This window comes from Stenella coeruleoalba (assembly GCF_951394435.1).
Source record: "Stenella coeruleoalba genome assembly, contig: scaffold_88, whole genome shotgun sequence".
Taxonomy (NCBI): domain Eukaryota; kingdom Metazoa; phylum Chordata; class Mammalia; order Artiodactyla; family Delphinidae; genus Stenella; species Stenella coeruleoalba.
This window is the reverse complement of record NW_027645889.1, coordinates 520030-540991: the sequence shown is the minus strand read 5'-3', so window position 1 is coordinate 540991 and position 20962 is coordinate 520030. Positions and strand designations below refer to the sequence as shown.

At 43.8% G+C, this 20962-nt stretch overlaps 1 long non-coding RNA gene across 3 annotated transcripts in view; it reads left to right on the top strand.

The window, feature by feature from the left end:
• LOC307181489 overlaps positions 1–20481 on the top strand; it is a 261521-nt gene extending 241040 nt beyond the window's left edge. The window contains exon 4 of one of the 3 annotated variants that reach the window (XR_013826890.1): positions 20401–20481. This is a non-coding gene — a long non-coding RNA (uncharacterized lncRNA). Of the gene's footprint in view, positions 1–3048; positions 3137–12518; positions 12604–20400 lie in introns of those variants that run through there. The other 2 variants (XR_013826891.1, XR_013826892.1) reach the window with 2 other exon arrangements.
• The last annotated feature ends 481 nt before the right edge of the window (positions 20482–20962 follow it).

Here is a 20962-nt window from a genome sequence, read left to right as displayed (position 1 = left end):
CACTTTCTGTGATATTGAACTTGTACGGTAAACGAGGTTCTTGTAAACAGAGGCGTCCCAAACTTTGGGGTGGCTGTGTCTTTTTGATTTTAATTTCCCTAAGCTATAGGACCATAAGTGGAAGTGCCCTACGTTCTGTTGCTTTGTTTTTTAGATGTTTCAGGAAACACCATACACTTCTCCCGAGTGGTTGTTGGCAATTTACATCCCGCCCATCAGCATAACAAGGCTCCCAGTTCTCCATGGCCTGTCCTGCCTTTCTGGATTTTACACTTTCTTCAGATGGCCCTTTTGACCGGGGGGAAGTGAGACTTCATTGTAGTGCAGATTTCCTTTGCAAGCTTGCTTGGTTGGCCAAAAAGGGCGTATGCGTTTTTTCCTGAATATATTCAGGAAAAAACGCATACGCCCTTTTTGGCCAAGTGCATCATTGTGGACGTTCTGCCTCTTTTCCTATGCTTTCAATGCAATTCCAGTCTACCTCCTGAAATCGGTTTCCTGCAATTCTGCCCCGCTTTCAAGTCCTCTTGGCAGCCTTACTTCAGTCTATTTTTGGATGATAGCTCTCATTTATAACTTTGCAGGTTTGTGAATTACAGTGCCCCTGAGCTCCTTTCTTCAACTCGCTTTCTTGTGACCTGGCCGCAACACCGCAGGATGGCTTCAGGCCCTAATCTTGTTCCGGCCCGGCACGCTGAGCCTTTGGTTATTTCCTCTTCCTGGAGGGAAATGAGAGTTAAATTTGCCCGTCCAGACACCTCCAGCTAGCCTCTCATTGGTTCTCGCTATTCCTGTTCATCTTCCGCAGAAATTGCAAACTGTGCCAAACAGGAGGTTAAAGGCGCTGACTCTCCAAGTGGGGAGAGTGTTAGTAAAGCGTCTGGAATGTTGCACCCGAGTACCAGGGGAGGAAAACTGAGACATATTTGAACACGTCTCCCGATCACATGGTTGATCATACTCTAGGTTCCACATGCATGTTTTAGCTGAAGGAAGAATACCTAAAACCTGGGTAGTTGAAACCCGTGTAATGGGTACCATGCAATATGATTTCAAAGGGTCTTCATTTGCTCACCGAACCTCTCCAATCCTATCACTGCTGCGTTTATGCCCCTGTACACATGCTTGATTCTCCTTCGGAGACATAGCAATCCATAGGTTTTAAGATACTTACTAGTCAGGTACATTCTTAGGCGTTTAATATGCGGTGTTGAGTCCATTTCGTTGAGCAAGGAGTAGCTCTTGTCTATTCCATATTTGGCTTAAGGAACTTTATGTGTGCTCATTTCAATCTCTGGTTTTATGCAGCACCCCAACTCACCTTTACCCTTAAGCAAGCATAAGTTGGTTTTCTAAATTTGAGACCCTGTTCTGTTCTGTAATTCAGTTCCTGTGTAGCCAAGTTTACATTCCGTGTATTACTGATATCTTATGATGTTTCTTTTTCTGTGTGACTTATTTCAGTTAGAATCATCATACCTGAATCCACTCATTGTGCTGCTAAGGGCCTGATGACACAGATTTCATTGCTGAGTGATATTGCTTTGTAAGTAAATACCACAACTTTTTTATCCATTTTTCACTTTCTGCGATGTTGAACTTGTACTGTAAACGAGGTTCTTGTAAACAGAGCCATTCGAAACTTTGGGGTGGCTGTGTCTTTTTGATTTTAAATTCCCTAAGCTATAGGACCATAAGTGGAAGTTCCCTAGGCTCTGTTGCTTTGTTTTTTAGATGTTTCAGGAAACACCATACACTTCTCCCGAGTGTTTGTTGGCAATTTACATCCCGCCCATCAGCATAACAAGGCTCCCAGTTCTCCATGGACTGTCCTGCCTTTTTGGATTTTACACTTTTTTCAGATGGCCCTTTTGACCGGGGGGAAGTGAGACTTCATTGTAGTGCAGATTTCCTTTGCAAGCTTGCTTGGTTGGCCAAAAAGGGCGTATGCGTTTTTTCCTGAATATATTCAGGAAAAAACGCATACGCCCTTTTTGGCCAAGTGCATCATTGTGGACGTTCTGCCTCTTTTCCTATGCTTTTAATGCAATTCCAGTCTACCTCGTAAAATCGGTTTCCTGCAATTCTGCCCTGCTTTCAAGTCCTCTTGGCAGCCTTACTTCAGTCTATTTTTGGACGATAGCTGTCATTTATAACTCTGCAGGTTTGTGAATTACAGTGCCCCTGAGCTCCTTTCTTCAACTCGCTTTCTTGTGACCTGGCCGCAACACCGCAGGATGGCTTCAGGCCCTAATCTGGTTCTGGCATGGCACGCTGAGCCTTTGGTTATTTCCTCTTCCTGGAGGGAAATGAGAGTTAAATTTGCCCGTCCAGACACCTCCAGCTAGTCTCTCATTGGTTTTCGCTATTCCTGTACATCTTCCGCAGAAATTGCAAACTGGGCCAAACAGGAGGTTAAAGGCGCTGACTCTCCAAGTGCGGAGAGTGTTAGTAAAGCGTCTGGAATGTTGCACCCGAGTACCAGGGGAGGAAAACTGAGACATATTTGAACACGTCTCCCGTTCACATGGTTGATCATACTCTGGGTTCCACATGCATGGTTTAGCTGAAGGAAGAATACCTTAAAGCTGGAGATTTGAGACCCGTGTAATGGGTACCATGCAATATGACTTCAAAGGGTCTTCATATGCTCACCGAACCTCTCCAATCCTATCACTGCTGCGTTTATGCCCCTGTACACATGCTTGATTCTCTTTCGGAGACATAGCAATCCATAGGTTTTAAGATACTTACTAGTCAGGTACATTCTTAGGCGTTTAATATGCGGTGTTGAGTCCATTTCGTTGAGCAAGGAGTAGCTCTTGTCTATTCCATATTTGGCTTAAGGAACTTTATCTGTGCTCATTTCAATCTCTGGTTTTATGCAGCACCCCAACTCACCTTTCCCCTTAAGCAAGCATAAGTTGGTTTTCTAAATTTGAGACCCTGTTCTGTTCTGTAATTCAGTTCCTGTGTAGCCAAGTTTACATTCCGTGTATTACTGATATCTTATGATGTTTCTTTTTCTGTGTGACTTATTTCAGTTAGAATCATCATACCTGAATCCACTCATTGTGCTGCTAAGGGCCTGATGACACAGATTTCATTGCTGAGTGATATGGCTTTGTAAGTAAATACCACAACTTCTTTATCCATTTTTCACTTTCTGCGATGTTGAACTTGTACTGTAAACGAGGTTCTTGTAAACAGAGCCGATCCAAACTCTGGGGTGGCTGTGTCTTTTTGATTTTAATTTCCCTAAGCTATAGGACCATAAGTGGAAGTGCCCTAGGTTCTGTTGCTTTGTTTTTTAGATGTTTCAGGAAACACCATACACTTCTCCCGAGTGGTTGTTGGCAATTTACATCCCACCCATCAGCATAACAAGGCTCCCAGTTCTCCATGGCCTGTCCTGCCTTTCTGGATTTTACCCTTTTTTCAGATGGCCCTTTTGACCGGGGGGAAGTGAGACTTCATTGTAGTGCAGATTTCCTTTGCAAGCTTGCTTGGTTGGCCAAAAAGGGCGTATGCGTTTTTTCCTGAATATATTCAGGAAAAAACGCATACGCTCTTTTTGGCCAAGTGCATCATTGTGGACGTTCTGCCTCTTTTCCTATGCTTTCAATGCAATTCCAGTCTACCTCCTGAAATGGGTTTCCTGCAATTCTGCCCCGCTTTCAAGTCCTCTTGGCAGCCTTACTTCAGTCTATTTTTGGACGATAGCTGTCATTTATAACTCTGCAGGTTTGTGAATTACAGTGCCCCTGAGCTCCTTTCTTCAACTCGCTTTCTTGTGAGCTGGCCGCAACACCGCAGGATGGCTTCAGGCCGTAATCTGGTTCCGGCACGGCATGCTGAGCCTTTGGTTATTTCCTCTTCCTGGTGGGAAATGAGAGTTAAATTTGCCCGTCCAGACACCTCCAGCTAGTCTCTCATTGGTTGTCGCTATTCCTGTTCATCTTCCACAGAAATTGCAAACTGGGCCAAACAGGAGGTTAAAGGGACTGACTCTCCAAGTGGGGAGAGTGTTAGTAAAGCGTCTGGAATGTTGCACCCGAGTACCATGGGAGGAAAACTGAGACATATTTGAACACGTCTCCCGATCACATGGTTGATCATACTCTAGGTTCCACATGCATGTTTTAGCTGAAGGAAGAATACCTTAAACCTGGGTAGTTGAAACCCGTGGAATGGGTACCATGCAATATGACTTCAAAGGGTCTTCATTTGCTCACCGAACCTCTCCAATCCTATCACTGCTGCGTTTATGCCCCTGTACACACGCTTGATTCTCTTTTGGAGACATAGCAATCCATAGGTTTTAAGATACTTACTAGTCAGGTACATTCTTAGGCGTTTAATATGCGGTGTTGAGTCCATTTTGTTGAGCAAGGAGTAGCTCTTGTCTATTCCATATTTGGCTTAAGGAACTTTATCTGTGCTCATTTCAATCTCTGGTTTTATGCAGCACCCCAACTCACCTTTCCCCTTAAGCAAGCATAAGTTGGTTTTCTAAATTTGAGACCCTGTTCTGTTTTGGAATGCAGTTCCTGTGTAGCCAAGTTTACATTCCATGTATTAGTGATATCTTATGATGTTTCTTTTTCTGTGTGACTTATTTCAGTTAGAATCATCGTACCTGAATCCACTCATTATGCTGCTACGGGCCTGATGACATAGATTTCATTGCTGAGTGATACTGCATTGTACGTAAGTACCACAAGTTCTTTATCCATTTTTCACTTTCTGTGATATTGAACTTGTACGGTAAACGAGGTTCTTGTAAACGGAGGCGTCCTAAACTTTGGGGTGGCTGTGTCTTTTTGATTTTAAATTCCCTAAGCTATAGGACCATAAGTGGAAGTGCCCTAGGTTCTGTTGCTTTGTTTTTTAGATGTTTCAGGAAACACCATACACTTCTCCTGAGTGTCTGTTGGCAATTTACATCCCGCCCATCAGCATAACAAGGCTCCCAGTTCTCAATGGCCTGTTGCCTTTCTGGATTTTACACTTTTTTCAGATGGCCCTTTTGACCGGGGGGAAGTGAGACTTCATTGTAGTGCAGATTTCCTTTGCAAGCTTGCTTGGTTGGCCAAAAAGGGCGTATGCGTTTTTTCCTGAATATATTCAGGAAAAAACGCATACGCCCTTTTTGGCCAAGTGCATCATTGTGGACGTTCTGCCTCTTTTCCTATGCTTTCAATGCAATTCCAGTCTACCTCCTGAAATCGGTTTCCTGCAATTCTGCCCCGCTTTCAAGTCCTCTTGGCAGCCTTACTTCAGTCTATTTTTGGACGATAGCTGTCATTTATAACTCTGCAGGTTTGTGAATTGCAGTGCCCCTGAGCTCCTTTCTTCAACTCGCTTTCTTGTGACCTGGCCGCAACACCGCAGGATGGCTTCAGGCCCTAATCTGGTTCCGGCCCGGCATGCTGAGCCTTTGGTTAATTCCTCTTCCTGGTGGGAAATGAGAGTTAAATTTGCCCGTCCAGACACCTCCAGCTAGCCTCTCATTGGTTCTCGCTATTCCTGTTCATCTTCCGCAGAAATTGCAAACTGGGCCAAACAGGAGGTTAAAGGGACTGACTCTTCAAGTCGGGAGAGTGTTAGTAAAGCGTCTGGAATGTTGCACCCGAGTACCAGGGGAGGAAAACTGAGACATATTTGAACACGTCTCCCGTTCACATGGTTGATCATACTCTGGGTTCCACATGCATGTTTTAGCTGAAGGAAGAATACCTTAAACCTGGAGAGTTGAGACCCGTGTAATGGGTACCATGCAATATGACTTCAAAGGGTCTTCATTTGCTCACCGAACCTCTCCAATCCTATCACTGCTGCGTTTATGCCCCTGTACACATGCTTGATTCTCTTTCGGAGACATAGCAATCCATAGGTTTTAAGATACTTACTAGTCAGGTACATTCTTAGGCGTTTAATATGCGGTGTTGAGTCCATTTCGTTGAGCAAGGAGTAGCTCTTGTCTATTCCATATTTGGCTTAAGGAACTTTATCTGTGCTCATTTCAATCTCTGGTTTTATGCAGCACCCCAACTCACCTTTACCCTTAAGCAAGCATAAGTTGGTTTTCTAAATTTGAGACCCTGTTCTGTTCTGTAACTGAGTTCCTGTGTAGCCAAGTTTACATTCCGTGTATTACTGATATCTTATGATGTTTCTTTTTCTGTGTGACTTATTTCAGTTAGAATCATCATACCTGAATCCACTCATTGTGCTGCTAAGGGCCTGATGACACAGATTTCATTGCTGAGTGATATTGCTTTGTAAGTAAATACCACAACTTTTTTATCCATTTTTCACTTTCTGCGATGTTGAACTTGTACTGTAAACGAGGTTCTTGTAAACAGAGCCGTTCGAAACTTTGGCATGGCTGTTTCTTTTTGATTTTAAATTCCCTAAGCTATAGGACCATAAGTGGAAGTGCCCTAGGCTTTGTTGCTTTGTTTTTTAGATGTTTCAGGAAACACCATACACTTCTCCCGAGTGTTTGTTGGCAATTTACATCCCGCCCTTCAGCATAACAAGGCTCCCAGTTCTCCATGGCCTGTCCTGCCTTTCTGGATTTTACACTTTTTTCAGATGGCCCTTTTGACCGGGGGAAGTGAGACTTCATTGTAGTGCAGATTTCCTTTGCAAGCTTGCTTGGTTGGCCAAAAAGGGCGTATGCGTTTTTTCCTGAATATATTCAGGAAAAAACGCATACGCCCTTTTTGGCCAAGTGCATCATTGTGGACGTTCTGCCTCTTTTCCTATGCTTTCAATGCAATTCCAGTCTACCTCCTGAAATCGGTTTCCTGCAATTCTGCCCCGCTTTCAAGTCCTCTTGGCAGCCTTACTTCAGTATATTTTTGGACGATAGCTGTCATTTATAACTCTGCAGGTTTGTGAATTACAGTGCCCCTGAGCTCCTTTCTTCAACTCGCTTTCTTTTGAGCTGGCCGCAACACCGCATGATGGCTTCAGGCCCTAATCTGGTTCCGGTACGGCACGCTGAGCCTTTGGTTATTTCCTCTTCCTGGTGGGAAATGAGAGTTAAATTTGCCCGTCCAGACACCTCCAGCTAGCCTCTCATTGGTTCTCTCTATTCCTGTTCATCTTTCGCAGAAATTGCAAACTGGGCCAAACAGGAGGTTAAAGGCGCTGACTCTCCAAGTGGGGAGAGTGTTAGTAAAGCGTCTGGAATGTTGCACCCGAGTACCAGGGGAGGAAAACTGAGACATATTTGAACACGTCTCCCGTTCACATGGTTGATCATACTCTGGGTTCCACATGCATGTTTTAGCTGAAGGAAGAATACCTTAAACCTGGGTATTTGAAACCCGTGTAATGGGTACCATGCAATATGACTTCAAAGGATCTTCATTTGCTCACCGAACCTCTCCAATCCTATCACTGCTGCGTTTATACCCCTGTACACACGCTTGATTCTCTTTTGGAGACATAGCAATCCATAGGTTTTAAGATACTTACTAGTCAGGTACATTCTTAGGCGTTTAATATGGGGTGTTGAGTCCATTTCGTTGAGCAAGGAGTAGCTCTTGTCTATTCCATATTTGGCATAAGGAACTTTATCTGTACTCATTTCAATCTCTGGTTTTATGCAGCACCCCAACTCACCTTTCCCCTTAAGCAAGCATAAGTTGGTTTTCTAAATTTGAGACCCTGTTCTGTTTTGGAATGCAGTTCCTGTGTAGCCAAGTTTACATTCCGTGTATTAGTGATATCTTATGATGTTTCTTTTTCTGTGTGACTTATTTCAGTTAGAATCATCGTACCTGAATCCACTCATTATGCTGCTACGGGCCTGATGACATAGATTTCATTGCTGAGTGATACTGCATTGTACGTAAGTACCACAAGTTCTTTATCCATTTTTCACTTTCTGTGATATTGAACTTGTACGGTAAACGAGGTTCTTGTAAACGGAGGCGTCCCAAATTTTGGGGTGGCTGTGTCTTTTTGATTTTAATTTCCCTAAGCTATAGGACCATAAGTGGAAGTGCCCTAGGCTCTGTTGCTTTGTTTTTTAGATGTTTCAGGAAACACCATACACTTCTCCTGAGTGTCTGTTGGCAATTTACATCCCGCCCATCAGCATAACAAGGCTCCCAGTTCTCAATGGCCTGTTGCCTTTCTGGATTTTACACTTCTTTCAGATGGCCCTTTACCGGGGGGAACTGAGACTTCATTGTAGTGCAGATTTCCTTTGCAAGCCTGCTTGGTTGGCCAAAAAGGGCGTATGCGTTTTTTCCTGAATATATTCAGGAAAAAACGCATACGCCCTTTTTGGCCAAGTGCATCATTGTGGACGTTCTGCCTCTTTTCCTATGCTTTCAATGCAATTCCTGTCTACCTCCTGAAATCGGTTTCCTGCAATTCTGCCCCGCTTTCAAGTCCTCTTGGCAGCCTTACTTCAGTCTATTTTTGGACGATAGCTCTCATTTATAACTCTGCAGGTTTGTGAATTACAGTGCCCCTGAGCTCCTTTCTTCAACTCGCTTTCTTGTGACCTGGCCGCAACACCGCAGGATGGCTTCAGGCCCTAATCTGGTTCCGGCCCGGCATGCTGAGCCTTTGGTTAATTCCTCTTCCTGGTGGGAAATGAGAGTTAAATTTGCCCGTCCAGACACCTCCAGCTAGCCTCTCATTGGTTCTCGCTATTCCTGTTCATCTTCCACAGAAATTGCAAACTGGGCCAAACAGGAGGTTAAAGGGACTGACTCTTCAAGTCGGGAGAGTGTTAGTAAAGCGTCTGGAATGTTGCACCCGAGTACCAGGGGAGGAAAACTGAGACATATTTGAATACGTCTCCCGTTCACATGGTTGATCATACTCTGGGTTCCACATGCATGTTTTAGCTGAAGGAAGAATACCTTAAAGCTGGAGAGTTGAGACCCGTGTAATGGGTACCATGCAATATGACTTCAAAGGGTCTTCATATGCTCACCGAACCTCTCCAATCCTATCACTGCTGCGTTTATGCCCCTGTACACATGCTTGATTCTCTTTCGGAGACATAGCAATCCATAGGTTTTAAGATACTTACTAGTCAGGTACATTCTTAGGCGTTTAATATGGGGTGTTGAGTCCATTTCATTGAGCAAGGAGTAGCTCTTGTCTATTCCATATTTGGCTTAAGGAACTTTATCTGTGCTCATTTCAATCTCTGGTTTTATGCAGCACCCCAACTCACCTTTCCCCTTAAGCAAGCATAAGTTGGTTTTCTAAATTTGAGACCCTGTTCTGTTCTGTAATTCAGTTCCTGTGTAGCCAAGTTTCCATTCCGTGTATTACTGATATCTTATGATGTTTCTTTTTCTGTGTGACTTATTTCAGTTAGAATCATCATACCTGAATCCACTCATTGTGCTGCTAAGGGCCTGATGACACAGATTTCATTGCTGAGTGATATTGCTTTGTAAGTAAATACCACAACTTCTTTATCCATTTTTCACTTTCTGTGATGTTGAACTTGTACTGTAAACGAGGTTCTTGTAAACAGAGCCGATCCAAACTCTGGGGTGGCTGTGTCTTTTTGATTTTAATTTCCCTAAGCTATAGGACCATAAGTGGAAGTGCCCTAGGTTCTGTTGCTTTGTTTTTTAGATGTTTCAGGAAACCCCATACACTTCTCCCGAGTGGTTGTTGGCAATTTACATCCCACCCATCAGCATAACAAGGCTCCCAGTTCTCCATGGCCTGTCCTGCCTTTCTGGATTTTACCCTTTTTTCAGATGGCCCTTTTGACCGGGGGGAAGTGAGACTTCATTGTAGTGCAGATTTCCTTTGCAAGCTTGCTTGGTTGGCCAAAAAGGGCGTATGCGTTTTTTCCTGAATATATTCAGGAAAAAACGCATACGCCCTTTTTGGCCAAGTGCATCATTGTGGACGTTCTGCCTCTTTTCCTATGCTTTCAATGCAATTCCAGTCTACCTCCTGAAATCGGTTTCCTGCAATTCTGCCCCGCTTTCAAGTCCTCTTGGCAGCCTTACTTCAGTCTATTTTTGGACGATAGCTGTCATTTATAACTCTGCAGGTTTGTGAATTACAGTGCTCCTGAGCTCCTTTCTTCAACTCGCTTTCTTGTGAGCTGGCCGCAACACCGCAGGATGGCTTCAGGCCCTAATCTGGTTCCGGCACGGCATGCTGAGCCTTTGGTTATTTCCTCTTCCTGGTGGGAAATGAGAGTTAAATTTGCCCGTCCAGACACCTCCAGCTAGTCTCTCATTGGTTGTCGCTATTCCTGTTCATCTTCCACAGAAATTGCAAACTGGGCCAAACAGGAGGTTAAAGGGACTGACTCTCCAAGTCGGGAGAGTTGAGTAAAGCGTCTGGAATGTTGCACCTGAGTACCAGGGGAGGAAAACTGAGACATATTTGAACACGTCTCCCGTTCACATGGTTGATCATACTTGGGTTCCACATGCATGTTTTAGCTGAAGGAAGAATACCTTAAACCTGTGTATTTGAAACCCGTGGAATGGGTACCATGCAATATGACTTCAAAGGGTCTTCATTTGCTCACCGAACCTCTCCAATCCTATCACTGCTGCGTTTATGCCCCTGTACACATGCTTGATTCTCTTTCGGAGACATAGCAATCCATAGGTTTTAAGATACTTACTAGTCAGGTACATTCTTAGGCATTTAATATGCGGTGTTGAGTCCATTTCGTTGAGCAAGGAGTAGCTCTTGTCTATTCCATATTTGGCTTAAGGAACTTTATCTGTGCTCATTTCAATCTCTGGTTTTATGCAGCACCCGAACTCACCTTTCCCCTTAAGCAAGCATAAGTTGGTTTTCTAAATTTGAGACCCTGTTCTGTTCTGTAATTCAGTTCCTGTGTAGACAAGTTTTCATTCCGTGTATTACTGATATCTTATGATGTTTCTTTTTCTGTGTGACTTATTTCAGTTAGAATCATCATACCTGAATCCACTCATTGTGCTGCTAAAGGCCTGATGACACAGATTTCATTGCTGAGTGATATTGCTTTGTAAGTAAATACCACAACTTCTTTATCCATTTTTCACTTTCTGCGATGTTGAACTTGTACTGTAAACGAGGTTCTTGTAAACAGAGCCAATCCAAACTCTGGGGTGGCTGTGTCTTTTTGATTTTAAATTCCCTAAGCTATAGGACCATAAGTGGAAGTGCCCTACGTTCTGTTGCTTTGTTTTTTAGATGTTTCAGGAAACACCATACACTTCTCCCGAGTGGTTGTTGGCAATTTACATCCCGCCCATCAGCATAACAAGGCTCCCAGTTCTCCATGGCCTGTCCTGCCTTTCTGGATTTTACCCTTTTTTCAGATGGCCCTTTTGACCGGGGGGAATGAAACTTCATTGTAGTGCAGATTTCCTTTGCAAGCTTGCTTGGTTGGCCAAAAAGGGCGTATGCGTTTTTTCCTGAATATATTCAGGAAAAAACGCATACGCCCTTTTTGGCCAAGTGCATCATTGTGGACGTTCTGCCTCTTTTCCTATGCTTTCAATGCAATTCCAGTCTACCTCCTGAAATCGGTTTCCTGCAATTCTGCCCCGCTTTCAAGTCCTCTTGGCAGCCTTACTTCAGTCTATTTTTGGACGATAGCTGTCATTTATAACTCTGCAGGTTTGTGAATTACAGTGCCCCTGAGCTCCTTTCTTCAACTCGCTTTCTTGTGAGCTGGCCGCAACACCGCAGGATGGCTTCAGGCCCTAATCTGGTTCCGGCACGGCATGCTGAGCCTTTGGTTATTTCCTCTTCCTGGTGGGAAATGAGAGTTAAATTTGCCCGTCCAGACACCTCCAGCTAGTCTCTCATTGGTTGTCGCTATTCCTGTTCATCTTCCACAGAAATTGCAAACTGGGCCAAACAGGAGGTTAAAGGGACTGACTCTCCAAGTCGGGAGAGTTGAGTAAAGCGTCTGGAATGTTGCACCTGAGTACCAGGGGAGGAAAACTGAGACATATTTGAACACGTCTCCCGTTCACATGGTTGATCATACTCTGGGTTCCACATGCATGTTTTAGCTGAAGGAAGAATACCTTAAACCTGGAGAGTTGAGACCCGTGGAATGGGTACCATGCAATATGACTTCAAAGGGTCTTCATTTGCTCACCGAACCTCTCCAATCCTATCACTGCTGCGTTTATGCCCCTGTACACACACTTGATTGTCTTTTGAAGACATAGCAATCCATAGGTTTTAAGATACTTACTAGTCAGGTACATTCTTAGGCGTTTTAATATGCGGTGTTGAGTCCATTTCGTTGAGCAAGGAGTAGCTCTTGTCTATTCCATATTTGGCTTAAGGAACTTTATCTGTGCTCATTTCAATCTCTGGTTTTATGCAGCACCCCAACTCACCTTTCCCCTTAAGCAAGCATAAGTTGGTTTTCTAAATTTGAGACCCTGTTCTGTTTTGGAATGCAGTTCCTGTGTAGCCAAGTTTACATTCCGTGTATTAGTAATATCTTATGATGTTTCTTTTTCTGTGTGACTTATTTCAGTTAGAATCATCGTACCTTAATCCACTCATTATGCTGCTACGGGCCTGATGACATAGATTTCATTGCTGAGTGATACTGCATTGTACGTAAGTACCACAAGTTCTTTATCCATTTTTCACTTTCTGCGATATTGAACTTGTACTGTAAACGAGGTTCTTGTAAACGGAGGCGTCCCAAACTTTGGGGTGGCTGTGTCTTTTTTATTTTAATTTCCCTAAGCTATAGGCCCATAAGTGGAAGTGCCCTAGGCTCTGTTGCTTTGTTTTTTAGATGTTTCAGGAAACACCATACACTTCTCCCGAGTGGTTGTTGGCAATTTACATCCCGCCCATCAGCATAACAAGGCTCCCAGTTCTCCATGGCCTGTCCTGCCTTTCTGGATTTTACACTTTTTTCAGAGGGCCCTTTTGACCGGGGGGAATTGAGACTTCATTGTAGTGCAGATTTCCTTTGCAAGCTTGCTTGGTTGGCCAAAAAGGGCGTATGTGTTTTTTCCTGAATATATTCAGGAAAAAACGCATACGCCCTTTTTGGCCAAGTGCATCATTGTGGACGTTCTGCCTCTTTTCCTATGCTTTCAATGCAATTCCAGTCTACCTCCTGAAATGGGTTTCCTGCAATTCTGCCCCGCTTTCAAGTCCTCTTGGCAGCCTTACTTCAGTCTATTTTTGGACGATAGCTGTCATTTATAACTCTGCAGGTTTGTGAATTACAGTGCCCCTGAGCTCGTTTCTTCAACTCGCTTTCTTGTGACCTGGCCGCAACACCGCAGGATGGCTTCAGGCCCTAATCAGGTTCCGGCACGGCACGCTGAGCCTTTGGTTATTTCCTCTTCCTGGTGGGAAATGAGAGTTAAATTTGCCCGTCCAGACACCTCCAGCTAGCCTCTCATTGGTTCTCGCTATTCCTGTTCATCTTCCTCAGAAATTGCAAACTGTGCCAAACAGGAGGTTAAAAGGACTGACTCTCCAAGTCGGGAGAGTGTTAGTAAAGCGTCTGGAATGTGGCCCCCGAGTACCAGGGGAGGAAAACTGAGACATATTTGAACACGTCTCCCGTTCACATGGTTGATCATACTCTAGGTTCCACATGCATGTTTTAGCTGAAGGAAGAATACCTAAAACCTGGGTAGTTGAAACCCGTGTAATGGGTACCATGCAATATGATTTCAAAGGGTCTTCATTTGCTCACTGAACCTCTCCAATCCTATCACTGCTGCGTTTATGCACCTGTACACATGCTTGATTCTCTTTCGGAGACATAGCAATCCATAGGTTTTAAGATACTTACTAGTCAGGTACATTCTTAGGCATTTAATATGCGGTGTTGAGTCCATTTCGTTGAGCAAGGAGTAGCTCTTCTCTATTCCATATTTGGCTTAAGGAACTTTATCTGTGCTCATTTCAATCTCTGGTTTTATGCAGCACCCCAACTCACCTTTACCCTTAAGCAAGCATAAGTTGGTTTTCTAAATTTGAGACCCTGTTCTGTTCTGTAATTCAGTTCCTGTGTAGCCAAGTTTCCATTCCGTGTATTACTGATATCTTATGATGTTTCTTTTTCTGTGTGACTTATTTCAGTTGGAATCATCATACCTGAATCCACTCATTGTGCTGCTAAGGGCCTGATGACATAGATTTCACTGCTGAGTGATATTGCTTTGTAAGTGAATACCACAACTTCTTTATCCATTTTTCACTTTCTGCGATGTTGAACTTGTACTGTAAACGAGGTTCTTGTAAACAGAGCCGTTCCAAACATTGGGGTGGCTGTGTCTTTTTGATTTTAATTTCCCTAAGCTATAGGACCATAAGTGGAAGTGCCCTAGGCTCTGTTGCTTTGTTTTTTAGATGTTTCAGGAAACACCATACACTTCTCCCAAGTGTCTGTTGGCAATTTACATCCCGCCCATCAGCATAACAAGGCTCCCAGTTCTCAAAGGCATGTTGCCTCTCTGGATTTTACACTTTTTTCAGATGGCCCTTTTGACCGGGGGGAAGTGAGACTTCATTGTAGTGCAGATTTCCTTTGCAAGCTTGCTCGGTTGGCCAAAAAGGGCGTATGCGTTTTTTCCTGAATATATTCAGGAAAAAACGCATACGTCCTTTTTGGCCAAGTGCATCATTGTGGACGTTCTGCCTCTTTTCCTATGCTTTCAATGCAATTCCAGTCTACCTCCTGAAATCGGTTTCCTGCAATTCTGCCCCGCTTTCAAGTCCTCTTGGCAGCCTTACTTCAGTCTATTTTTGGACGATAGCTGTCATTTATAACTCTGCAGGTTTGTGAATTGCAGTGCCCCTGAGCTCCTTTCTTCAACTCGCTTTCTTGTGACCTGGCCACAACACCGCAGGATGGCTTCAGGCCCTAATCTGGTTCCGGCCTGGCATGCTGAGCCTTTGGTTAATTCCTCTTCCTGGTGGGAAATGAGAGTTAAATTTGCCCGTCCAGACACCTCCAGCTAGCCTCTCATTGGTTCTCGCTATTCCTGTTCATCTTCCGCAGAAATTGCAAACTGGGCCAAACAGGAGGTTAAAGGGACTGACTCTCCAAGTCGGGAGAGTGTTAGTAAAGCGTCTGGAATGTTGCACCCGAGTACCAGGGTACAAAAACTGAGACATATTTGAACACGTCTCCCGATCACATGGTTGATCAAACTCTAGGTTCCACATGCATGTTTTAGCTGAAGGAAGAATACCTTAAACCTGGGTAGTTGAAACCCGTGGAATGGGTACCATGCAATATGACTTCAAAGGGTCTTCATTTGCTCACCGAACCTCTCCAATCCTATCACTGCTGCGTTTACGCCCCTGTACAAACGCTTGCTTCTCTTTTGGAGACATAGCAATCCATAGTGTTAAGATACTTACTAGTCAGGTACATTCTTAGGCATTTAATATGGGGTTTTGAGTCCATTTCGTTGAGCAAGGAGTAGCTCTTGTCTATTCCATATTTGGCTTAAGGAACTTTATCTGTGCTCATTTCAATCTCTGGTTTTATGCAGCACGCCAACTCACCTTTCCCCTTAAGCAAGCATAAGTTGGTTTTCTAAATTTGAGACCCTGTTCTGTTTTGGAATGCAGTTCCTGTGTAGCCAAGTTTACATTCCGTGTATTAGTGATATCTTATGATGTTTCTTTTTCTGTGTGACTTATTTCAGTTAGAATCATCGTACCTTAATCCACTCATTATGCTGCTACGGGCCTGATGACATAGATTTCATTGCTGAGTGATACTGCATTGTATGTAAGTACCAAAAGTTCTTTATCCATTTTTCACTTTCTGCGATGTTGAACTTGTACTGTAAACGGGGTTCTTGTAAACAGAGCCGTTCCAAACTTTGGGGTGGCTGTGTCTTTTTGATTTTAATTTCCCTAAGCTATAGGGCCATAAGTGGAAGTGCCCTAGGTTCTGTTGCTTTGTTTTTTAGATGTTTCAGGAAACACCATACACTTCTCCCGAGTGGTTGTTGGCAATTTACATCCCGCCCATCAGCATAACAAGGCTCCCAGTTCTCCATGGCCTGTCCTGCCTTTCTGGATTTTACACTTTTTTCAGATGGCCCTTTTGACCGGGGGGAAGTGAGACTTCATTGTAGTGCAGATTTCCTTTGCAAGCTTGCTTGGTTGGCCAAAAAGGGCGTATGCGTTTTTTCCTGAATATATTCTGGAAAAAACGCATACGCCCTTTTTGGCCAAGTGCATTCTGCCTCTTTTCCTATGCTTTCAATGCAATTCCAGTCTACCTCCTGAAATCGGTTTCCTGCAATTCTGCCCCGCTTTCAAGTCCTCTTGGCAGCCTTACTTCAGTCTATTTTTGGACGATAGCTGTCATTTATAACTCTGCAGGTTTGTGAATTACAGTGCCCCTGAGCTCGTTTCTTCAACTCGCTTTCTTGTGACCTGGCCGCAACACCGCAGGATGGCTTCAGGCCCTAATCTGGTTCCGGCACGGCATGCTTAGCCTTTGGTTATTTCCTCTTCCTGGTGGGAAATGAGAGTTAAATTTGCCCGTCCAGACACCTCCAGCTAGTCTCTCATTGGTTTTCGCTATTCCTGTTCATCTTCCACAGAAATTGCAAACTGGGCCAAACAGGAGGTTAAAGGCGCTGACTCTCCAAGTGCGGAGAGTGTTAGTAAAGCGCCTGGAATGTTGCACCCGAGTACCAGGGGAGGAAAACTGAGACATATTTGAACACGTCTCCCGTTCACATGGTTGATCATACTTGGGTTCCACATGCATGTTTTAGCTGAAGGAAGAATACCTAAAATCTGGGTAGTTGAAACCCGTGGAATGGGTACCATGCAATATGACTTAAAAGAGTCTTCATTTGCTCACCGAACCTCTCCAATCCTATCACTGCTGCGTTTATGCCCCTGTACACATGCTTGATTCTCTTTTGGAGACATAGCAATCCATAGGTTTTAAGATACTTACTAGTCAGGTACATTCTTAGGCGTTTAATATGCGGTGTTGAGTCCATTTCGTTGAGCAAGGAGTAGCTCTTGTCTATTCCATATTTGGCTTAAGGAACTTTATCTGTGCTCATTTCAATCTCTGGTTTTATGCAGCACCCCAACTCACCTTTACCCTTAAGCAAGCATAAGTTGGTTTTCTAAATTTGAGACCCTGTTCTGTTCTGTAATTCAGTTCCTGTGTAGCCAAGTTTACATTCCGTGTATTACTGATATCTTATGATGTTTCTTTTTCTGTGTGACTTACTTCAGTTAGAATCATCATACCTGAATCCACTCATTGTGCTGCTAAGGGCCTGATGACACAGATTTCATTGCTGAGTGATATGGCTTTGTAAGTAAATACCACAACTTCTTTATCCATTTTTCACTTTCTGCGATGTTGAACTTGTACTGTAAACGAGGTTCTTGTAAACAGTGGCGTCCCAAACTTTGGGGTGGCTGTGTCTTTTTGATTTTAATTTCCCTAAGCTATAGGACCATAAGTGGAAGTGCCCTAGGTTCTGTTGCTTTGTTTTTTAGATGTTTCAGGAAACACCATACACTTCTCCCCAGTGGTTGTTGGCAATTTACATCCCGCCCATCAGCATAACAAGGCTCCCAGTTCTCCATGGCCTGTCCTGCCTTTCTGGATTTTACACTTTTTTCAGATGGCCCTTTTGACCGGGGGGAAGTGAGACTTCATTGTAGTGCAGATTTCCTTTGCAAGCTTGCTTGGTTGGCCAAAAAGGGCGTATGCGTTTTTTCCTGAATATATTCAGGAAAAAACGCATACGCCCTTTTTGGCCAAGTGCATCATTGTGGACGTTCTGCCTCTTTTCCTATGCTTTCAATGCAATTCCAGTCTACCTCCTGAAATCGGTTTCCTGCAATTCTGCCCCGCTTTCAAGTCCTCTTGGCAGCCTTACTTCAGTCTATTTTTGGAAGATAGCTGTCATTTATAACTCTGCAGGTTTGTGAATTACAGTGCCCCTGAGCTCCTTTCTTCAACTCGCTTTCTTTTGAGCTGGCCGCAACACCGCAGGATGGCTTCAGGCCCTAATCTGGTTCCGGGACGGCACGCTGAGCCTTTGGTTATTTCCTCTTCCTGCTGGGAAATGAGAGTTAAATTTGCCCGTCCAGACACCTCCAGCTAGCCTCTCATTGGTTCTCGCTATTCCTGTTCATCTTCCGCAGAAATTGCAAACTGGGCCAAACAGGAGGTTAAAGGCGCTGACTCTCCAAGTGGGGAGAGTGTTAGTAAAGCGTCTGGAATGTTGCACCCGAGTACCAGGGGAGGAAAACTGAGACATATTTGAACATGTCTCCCGATCACATGGTTGATCATACTTGGGTTCCACATGCATGTTTTAGCTGAAGGAAGAATACCTAAAACCTGGGTAGTTGAAACCCGTGGAATGGGTACCATGCAATATGACTTCAAAGGGTCTTCATTTGCTCACCGAACCTCTCCAATCCTATCACTGCTGCGTTTATGCCCCTGTACACATGCTTGATTCTCTTTCAGAGACATAGCAATCCATAGGTTTTAAGATACTTACTAGTCAGGTACATTCTTAGGCGTTTAATATGCGGTGTTGAGTCCATTTCGTTGAGCAAGGAGTAGCTCTTGTCTATTCCATATTTGGCTTAAGGAACTTTATCTGTGCTCATTTCAATCTCTGGTTTTATGCAGCACCCCAACTCACCTTTCCCCTTAAGCAAGCATAAGTTGGTTTTCTAAATTTGAGACCCTGTTCTGTTCTGTAATTCAGTTCCTGTGTAGCCAAGTTTCCATTCCGTGTATTACTGATATCTTATGATGTTTCTTTTTCTGTGTGACTTATTTCAGTTAGAATCATCATACCTGAATCCACTCATTGTGCTGCTAAGGGCCTGATGACACAGATTTCATTGCTGAGTGATATTGCTTTGTAAGTAAATACCACAACTTCTTTATCCATTTTTCACTTTCTGCGATGTTGAACTTGTACTGTAAACGAGGTTCTTGTAAACAGAGCCGTTCCAAACTTTGGGGTGGCTGTGTCTTTTTGATTTTAATTTCCCTAAGCTATAGGACTATAAGTGGCAGTGCCCTAGGCTCTGTTGCTTTGTTTTTTAGATGTTTCAGGAAACACCATACACTTCTCCCGAGTGTCTGTTGGCAATTTACATCCCGCCCATCAGCATAACAAGGCTCCCAGTTCTCCATGGCCTGTCCTGCCTTTCTGGATTTTACACTTTTTTCAGATGGCCCTTTTGACCGGGGGGAAGTGAGACTTCATTGTAGTGCAGATTTCCTTTGCAAGCTTGCTTGGTTGGCCAAAAAGGGCGTATGCGTTTTTTCCTGAATATATTCAGGAAAAAACGCATACGCCCTTTTTGGCCAAGTGCATCATTGTGGACGTTCTGCCTCTTTTCCTATGCTTTCAATGCAATTCCAGTCTACCTCCTGAAATCGGTTTCCTGCAATTCTGCCGCGCTTTCAAGTCCTCTTGGCAGCCTTACTTCAGTCTATTTTTGGACGATAGCTGTCATTTATAACTCTGCAGGTTTGTGAATTACAGTGCCCCTGAGCTCCTTTCTTCAACTCGCTTTCTTTTGAGCTGGCCGCAAAACCGCAGGATGGCTTCAGGCCCTAATCTGGTTCCAGTACGGCACGCTGAGCTTTTGGTTAATTCCTCTTCCTGGTGGGAAATGAGAGTTAAATTTGCCCGTCCAGACACCTCCAGCTAGTCTCTCATTGGTTCTCGCTATTCCTGTTCATCTTCCACAGAAATTGCAAACTGGGCCAAACAGGAAGTTGAAGGGACTGACTCTCCAAGTGGGGAGAGTGTTAGTAAAGCGTCTGGAATGTTGCACCCGAGTACCAGGGGAGGAAAACTGAGACATATTTGAACACGTCTCCCGTTCACATGGTTGATCATACTTGGGTTCCACATGCATGTTTTAGCTGAAGGAAGAATACCTTAAACCTGTGTATTTGAAACCCGTGGAATGGGTACCATGCAATATGACTTCAAAGGGTCTTCATTTGCTCACCGAACCTCTCCAATCCTATCACTGCTGCGTTTATGCCCCTGTACACATGCTTGATTCTCTTTCAGAGACATAGCAATCCATAGGTTTTAAGATACTTACTAGTCAGGTACATTCTTAGGCGTTTAATATGCGGTGTTGAGTCCATTTCGTTGAGCAAGGAGTAGCTCTTGTCTATTCCATATTTGGCTTAAGGAAATTTATCTGTGCTCATTTCAATCTCTGGTTTCATGCAGCACCCCAACTCACCTTTCCCCTTAAGCAAGCATAAGTTTGTTTTCTAAATTTGAGACCCTGTTCTGTTCTGTAATTCAGTTCCTGTGTAGCCAAGTTTACATTCCGTGTATTACTGATATCTTATGATGTTTCTTTTTCTGTGTGACTTATTTCAGTTAGAATCATCATACCTGAATCCACTCATTGTGCTCCTAAGGGCCTGATGACATAGATTTCATTGCTGAGTGATATTGCTTTGTAAGTAAATACCACAAGTTCTTTATCCATTTTTCACTTTCTGCAATGTTGAACTTGTACTGTAAACGAGGTTCTTGTAAACAGAGGCGTCCCAAACTTTGGGGTGGCTGTGTCTTTTTGATATTAATTTCCCTAAGCTATAGGACCATAAGTGGCAGTGCCCTAGGCTCTGTTGCTTTGTTTTTTAGATGTTTAAGGAAACACCATACACTTCTCCCGAGTGTCTGTTGGCAATTTACATCCCGCCCATCAGCATAACAAGGCTCCCAGTTCTCCATGGCCTGTCCTGCCTTTCTGGATTTTACACTTTTTTCAGATGGCCCTTTTGACCGGGGGGAAGTGAGACTTCATTGTAGTGCAGATTTCCTTTGCAAGCTTGCTTGGTTGGCCAAAAAGGGCGTATGCGTTTTTTCCTGAATATATTCAGGAAAAAACGCATACGCCCTTTTTGGCCAAGTGCATCATTGTGGACGTTCTGCCTCTT